Source organism: Balaenoptera acutorostrata, chromosome 2 (assembly GCF_949987535.1).
Source record: "Balaenoptera acutorostrata chromosome 2, mBalAcu1.1, whole genome shotgun sequence".
NCBI classification, from domain to species: domain Eukaryota; kingdom Metazoa; phylum Chordata; class Mammalia; order Artiodactyla; family Balaenopteridae; genus Balaenoptera; species Balaenoptera acutorostrata.
In genome coordinates this window covers 96932962-96941114 of record NC_080065.1, presented here as the reverse complement: position 1 = coordinate 96941114, position 8153 = coordinate 96932962, and positions in this window count along the sequence as shown.

The window sequence follows — 8153 nt, the reverse complement described above, 5'->3', positions numbered from 1 at the left end:
TAATACTGAAATCTTGGGTGATTAGGGAAAAGCACCTCAAGTGCAATCAAACTTTTTCCCACGTCAAGTATTTAAACTAATGGTAAAGTTAATTTGCAGAAGGCACATGCATTGTTAGAGCAGTCACTCCACCTACAGCTTGGGCACCATAAAAGGGTGCATCTGCTGTACCTGGGCAAAAATATGTCATATATGGAAAAGCAGCCATAACTGGGTCTACCAGGAGCCTGCACCAGGCCTCCCAACCTCTGAACTCTGACCACAGGCCCTCAGGTGATACCCATGCTCCCCAGCACCTAGAAGATGAGGTCCCCCACACCCCTCCAATCCCCTGCAGCATCAGAGGCCATGTGTCCACAATGGGCAGCAACACATCTGCTCGATCTACTGGCTGATGAAGTCCACGCTCAAGTGCAGGGCATCTCCTAAGCCAAGCATAGGGAGAGTGCCTGATTCCATTTTGCTCAAGCCACAGACAAAATTGTTCATATCTAGAAGCCACGAGCCAGGAGCCACAGCTACTAGCCAAGAGAAATAGCTACCTCAGATCATGCCAAGCTTTCCTGAAAACTAAGAGTCAGGAGATACCTCTAACCCACTGGCAGTACACAGGTTGGGAAGCCCAGTTCTGCCGTATTCTTTTTTTTAATTAATTAATTAATTTATTTTTGGCTGTGTTGGGTCTTCGTTTCTGTGCGAGGGCTTTCTCTAGTTGCGGCAAGCAGGGGCCACTCTTCATCGCAGTGCACGGGCCACTCACTATCGCGGCCTCTCTTGTTGCGGAGCACAGGCTCCAGATGCGCAGGCTCAGTAACTGTGGCTCACGGGCCTAGTTACTCCGTGGCATGTGGGATCTTCCCAGACCAGGGCTCGAACCCGTGTCCCCTGCATTAGCAGGCAGATTCTCAACCACTGCGCCACTAGGGAAGCCCTCTGCCTTATTCTTGATTCCTACCTGGACATCAAGCCTCCAGGCCTAGATACCAAAAGGGACAGGGGAATCCTTTAAACACTTTAGCAGAATCCTATCATCTGAAGCCTCTGGGTTCTTTTCTCAGCCTGATAAAGGAATTCAGAAATCAGTCCTACGTTTAAGAAAAAACTTGGCTTCCAAGCTTATTGTCTTGCTGCTAAATCCTATTTTGAATTTCATAGGCTAAATATTAACACTTGCCTTTCATCTGCATTTCAACTTTAAGAATTCTAGTGTCTTTGCTCCCAGGGAAGTTGTATGCTTTGGCTGACGATGGAGAAAATCAAGTACATAGAAATAAAAAAGAGAAAAGCTCGTTACTATTTTTCGATACACTGACCCTAATACAAGGACATTCGATGCCTCCTAATAAGTAGCCTCAACCTAACTCTCCAGCTTCACCTCTCCCTATTCTGCTCCACGCAGGAATGTCGCAATCTAGACAACACAGAATTTCTTGAACAGATACCATGCATTCCCCTTTGCTCATGCTATTCATTCTGCTTGAAAAGTCTTCCCTTCCTGTCTCCAGCATTTAAAAAATCTATCCTTTTCCTTCAAGATCCATCTTTTGCTGAGCCTCTCACCACATTTGCTCATTGATAAACTTGATGCATCTTTCTCCTCTGAACCCCTACAGCATTCTGCAATCTTTTCTGCACCTCTCCTACTTTACCTTGTGCCAGAGTGAGTTGTACAGGTTTCTGCCCCTCATGCCAACCTATGAGCTCCCTGAGAATAGTGATGATGTCCTGTTACTTTTGTGTCTACTCAGCACTCACAGACTCAGGTTTGAAATGATTAGGGTAGCAGTATTGAATAGAAGTAGGTTTAGCTATGTATAAAGAAAAAATAATAGTAGCTTAAACACAATGGGTGTATTCTCTCACCTAAGAGCTTCCAGGTATAGGACTGTTTGTCTGGGGTTAGGCAATCTAGGGCTGAGATCAGGCTCCTCTTAGTTTCCTGCTCTGCCATCCTCAGAATGTGACTTACATGCTCAAGGACACCTTGTGGTCCCTTCAGGTGTCATACATGAATTATAGGCAGCCAAAGGGAGAAAACAGAAAAAAGAACACAAAGGGCACACTGATGTCTCAAAAAATAAAATCTTTTTAAAAATAAGGAAAACAAGCCTCCCCACCACTACCACACACACACACACACACACACACACACACACAGACACACACACACACACACACACACAATACCTGAAAGAAAGAGAAGTCACAATTTGTACCCAGTTTTTCAGGGGGTGAAGAGACACAGAGGGACTGCCACAGGCAACCCAGGGGAACAAAGTGTTCAAATACTTTGGTACTTCTAAGTCAGGATGGGAAACACATAGAAGACTATTTGCAGCACAATTTTCCACACACAGAGGAGGCTCCCTCGGCTGCCTGAGCAGTCAGAAGGGAGGCAAGAGAGTCAGAGACTAGTGACCATCCCCAATAAGTGCCTCTGCCCTCTCTCAGCTGAAAGAACCCACCATAATTTGTGACAATAGATAAAATCTGAACCTTGCTTCCTAAATGAAGTCCTAGAAATTACCAACATGCTGAAGTGGTGGAGCAGAAATAGTGACCAGACAGAGGGCACTTCAGACAACCCCACTGAGTTCTCATGGCCCAGTGTGGCTTGGAAGAGCATCAAAAATTCTCCTTCTACCAGACTCTAGGGAGGTTCAGTGTAGCAGAGAAAGCCCAAGGACCTGAAGAAGCTTGGAACTGAGTCAGATTGAGGGAACACAGAATAGAATGAAAAGAAATGAGAACAGTTTAAGGGACCTGTGGAACAACATCAAGCATACCAACATTCACATTATAGGGATCCCAGAAGGAGGAGAGAGAGAAAATGTTTTGAAAATGTATTTGATGAAAGTATGGCTAAAAACTTCCCAAACCTGAAGAAGGAAACAGATATCCAGCTATAGAAAGCACAGAGGGTCTCAAACAAGATGAACCCAGAAAGACCCACGTCAAGATATATTATAATTAAAATGGCAAAATATAAAGATAAGAAGAGATTTCTAAAAGCAGCAAGAGTTTAATAAAAAGGACTCATATACAAGGGAACCCCCATAAGGCTATCAGCTGATTTTTCTACAAAAACTTTGCAGGGCAGAAAGGAGTAGCATGATATGTTTACAGTGCTGAAAGGGAAAAGCCTGAAACCTAAGACACACTACCCAGCAAGATTATCATTTAGAATTAAAGGAGAGATACAGAATTGCTCAGGCAAGCAAAATCTAAAAGAGTTCCTCAAAACTAAACTGACCCTAAAAGAAATGTTGAAAGGCCTTCTCTAAGTGGAAAAGAAAAGGCTGTAACAAGAAGTAAGAACCTATAGGAAAGGAAAAATCCTACTAGTAAAGGCAAATATATAGTAAAGGCTGTGGATCAACCACTTAAATCAGTGAGTATGAAGATTAAAAGACAAAAAAGTATAAAATCAACTGTAACTACAATAAATAGTAAAAGGATAAATATGAAGATGTAAAATATGATATCAAAAACACAAAATGTCAGGGAGGGGAATAAATCATGTAGATCTTTTAGAATATGTTTGAACTTAAGTGACTATCAGTTTTTTAAAAAGTAGACATAATTATAGGTCAATATATATGAACCCCAAGGTAACCACTAATCAAAAACCTACAACAGATATACAAAAACTAGAGAGAAAGTAACACAAGCACATCACTAAAGAAAATTATCAAACCACAAGGGAAGAAACTAAAAGATGAAGGAAAGAACAGAGAAGAACTACAAAAACAACCAGAAAACAAGTAGTAAAATGGCAATAAGTACATACCTAGCAATAATTACTTTAAATGCCAATGGACTAAATGTTCCAATCAAAAGATATGGGGTGATTGATTGGATTTAAAAAAAAAAAGACCCATCTATATGCTGCTTACAAGAGACTAACTTCAAAGCTAAGGACACAAAAAGACTGAAAGTGAGGAGGTAGAAAAAGATATTTCATGCAAATGGAAATGACAAGACAGCATGTAGTGACACTCATATCAGGCAAAGTAAACTTTAAAACAAAGTCTATAACAAACAATAAAGAAGGACATTTTATAATGATAAAGGGATCAATACAACAAGAGGATATAACATACATTAACATATATACACCCAATATAGGAGCACCTAAATATATAAAGCAAGTATTTACAGACATAAAGGGAGAAATTGACAATAACATAATAATAGTAGGAGATTTTAACACCCCACTTACATCATTGGACTAATCACCCGGTAGAAAATCAATAAGGAAACAGTGGTCTTAAATGATATAATAGACCAGTTGGACTTAATTGATATTTAGAGGACATTCCATCCAACAGAATACACATTCTTTTCAAGTGCACATGGAATGTTCTCCAGGATAGACCACATGCTAGGCCACAAAACAAGTCTCAACAAATTTAAGAGAATAGAAATTATAGGGGGCTTCCCTGGTGGCTCAGTGGTTAAGAATCCACCTGCCAATGCAGGGGACATGGGTTTGAGTCCTGGTCCAGGAAGATCCCACATGCCATGGAGCAACTAAGCCCATGCACCACAACTACTGAAGCCCACACATCTAGAGCCCGGGCTCCGCAACAAAAGAAGCCACCACAATGAGAAGCCTGTGCACTGCAACAAAGAGTAGCCCCTGCTCGCTGCAACTAGAGAAAGCCCACATGTAGCAACAAAGACCCAATGCAGCCAAAATTAATTAATTAATTAATTAATTAATAATAAATAAATTTATCTTAAAAAAAGAAATTATATCAAGCATTTTTTCTGACCATATCAGTATGAAACCAGAAATCAATTACAGGAAGAAAAATTGGAAAAACACAACACAAACATGTGGAGAGTAAACAACATGCTACTAAAAGACCCGTGGGTCAAAAACAAATCAAAGATGAAATCAGAAAATACTTTGAAACAGATAAAAATGGAAACACAACTTTCCAAAACCTATGCAGTGCAGCAAAACCAGATTTAAGAGGGAACTTCATAGCGATATAGGCCTACCTGTACACTAGTACACTAGTACACAGCTGGAGGCAATGTAAATTGGTGCAGCTACTATGGCAAATAGTATGGTGGTTCCTCAAAAAACTAAAAATAGAAATACCACATGATCCAGCAGCTCCACTACTGGGCATATATCTGAAGAAAACAAAAAACACTAATTCAAAAAGATACATGCACCCCAATGTTCATAGCAGCATTATTTACAACAGCCAAGATATGGAAGTAACCTAAGTGTCCATTAACAGATGAATGGATAAAGAAGAAGTGGTTTTTACACACACACACACACACACACACACACACACACACACAGTGGAATATTACTTAGCCATAAAAAATGAAATTCTGCCATTTGCAAACATGGATGGGGTTAGAGGATATTATGCTTTGCAAAATAAATCAGAGAAAGACAAATACTCTATGTTTTCATTTATAGGAGGAATCTAAAAAATAAAACAAATGAATGAAAATAATAAAATAGAAAGAGATTCACAGATATAGAAAACAAACTAGTGGTTACCAGTGGGGATAGGGTAGAAGGAAGGGACAACATTAGGATAGGGAATTAAGAGATACAAACAACTATGTATGAAATAAACAAGCAACAAGGATATATTGTGCAGCACAGGAAAATATAGTCATTCTGTAATAATTTTAAATGGAATATAATCTATAAAAATATTATATCACTATATTGTACACATAAAACATATATTATAATAAATTAGTTATACTTCAATCAATCGATAAAAAATGATTTGCAAAAATATTTTAAAATGCTACTAAAATGCTACTCTTCTCACTAAACTGTTTGCTTTGGAAATTTTAGCTATTTTTCATAAATACGTGTTGTTTATATTTAAATGCAATGGGTTTGTTGTTGTTTTAAAAAAATTTCTAACATGGTAAATATCAATTGATATAACCAACATAAACAAAAGCTCTTTGGAAGTTTCAATAATGTTTAAGGTCATGTAGAGAGATTTTGAAATCAAAGAGTTTGAGAATCAGTGCACTGGAGAATTGAACCTGAATGACTCAGGTCTTTGGGGACATCTTGAACAGCAGAAGGCAAAGATAAGGCATGAAACAAGGAAAGGATTAAGAGTCTACATACTGATCCATAAAACCTTTCTAACGCTTACTCCCATTGAGCACCCAGGAATCTAGGAACAAGGATTATACCACCTCACCCCAGGCAAAAGATAGGAGAATTCTATTCTGGAGAAACTAACCGACTAAGGGGAAAGTCTAATAAATGACTCCATACTCCCAGGATCATCCTACAGTGAAGTCACCAAACGACAGGCCCTGGCCATGCACACAGCCAAACCATCTTGTTAATGTCTCATTTAAAGATGAATGGACAGCCCAGGATCACCAACCATTTGGGGGAAGCTTCTAATGTGAAAGATAAGACCAAAACAAGCAAACAAGACAAGAGAAAGGCAATGAAGCAAAAGAAAACTTCAAAAGAAAATTATCATTGCCATCCTAAGTAATTGACATTACTTCAGGAAACAAGGAAGGAATACTTAAAGTAACAGAAGACTTGGAAATTAAAAACAAGATAGCCAAAATTAAAAAGATCAGTGGAGGTTTGGAAAACCCAGTTGAGGAAATGTCCTAGAAAACAGAGCAAAAATATGAAAAGATGGGAACTAGGAGAGAAAAGGCAATTAAAGGACTGGTGAAACCAAGTCCAGTCCATTAACTAGTATTAACTTTTGATTTTAAAGCTTTTTTTTTTTCTCTTCCTTTTCTTCTTACCCCTCTGACTTCTATCTCACACTTGCGCAGTAATAATTAACCAGTACCGGATGCCTTAAGAATGTAAGCTGTGATAACATCACTGACGCACAAATCTAAGTTGTTTTCCAGGGTAAAATGACCTTTGCAGATTATGTTAACTCAGACCACCAGGTCACGGACCACAGACCAGAGACACATAAACCGCAGACATCCTGCCTCCTTGTAACTATGATTAAGAAATGTCACAAGATGATTAACCTCAAGCTCCCGTTTCTTTCCCCTTTAAAAATCCCTAGCTTGAAGACCAAGCTGGAGTGGATCCGAGACTTGTCTCCCACTTCCTTGCTTGGTGCCCTGCAATAAAATCCTTACTTTGTTGCAAACTCTGTCAGTTGGGCTTTCTGCGCTGCAGGCACGTGAACCCTTTGCTTGGTTTCACTGGTTTAGAATGTGCAGCATCTGACTTAAAGTAGTTTCACTAAAAAAGGAGAAGAAAACTAAAACACAAGAGAGGAAATTATTAAAGAAATAATTCAAAAAATTTCCCAGAGCTAAATGACATGAATTTCCATATAGAATGGGCTCACACAAGTATAAGCCTCCAGAGAGGAAAAATGTCATATTCAAAGGATGGGGAATCAAATCTTCGTCATAACTTCACAGGAACACTGGAAGCTCGATGACAAATGACACTTCAAAATATTAAGGAGACTATTATTCAGCCATAAAAAAGAAGGAAATCCTGCCATTTTCAAGAACATGGATGGACTTTGAGGACATTATGCTAAGGGAAATAAGTCAGACAGAGAAAGGCAAATCTCACTTACATGTGGAATCTTTAAAATCAAACAAAAACAAACAAAACTCATGTCCAAAAACCAGCTTTTAAATACCGTTTGATGAAGACCAGCAAGACTGAAATACAAGTATTCTACTTATAAGAATAAATTACAATGAATCAGAACCCCTAATCATTAACAGTTAGCTCTGAGATGGAATCATACATTCAGGAACATCAGCACATATCTATATACATGTATTCTTCACACTAGCCTAAACTGATCAGGGATTAGCATCTCACCCGATAACTGCAATGAAGCACCAGGAGAGGTTTGCTGATACTTCTAAGACAGAGGCAGTTGCAGCTGTGAGGACATAAATCTTCAGCTACTCCTATCTGCCCCCAAAGGACTGAGTTTGTCTGAGAATGGAGCCCAAGTGGAAGGGACAAAGCTGGCGGATATAAAGAAATTCTGTCTCATTTTCATTATTTAATCCCCTAAGTAAGCCACTGAGCATTGCACTAGGACCTCTCAGTCAATCATCTATTTACCAGTTTGGAGGAGGCCAATTGGACTTTCTGTCCCAAATGAAAAATTCCTAAATGA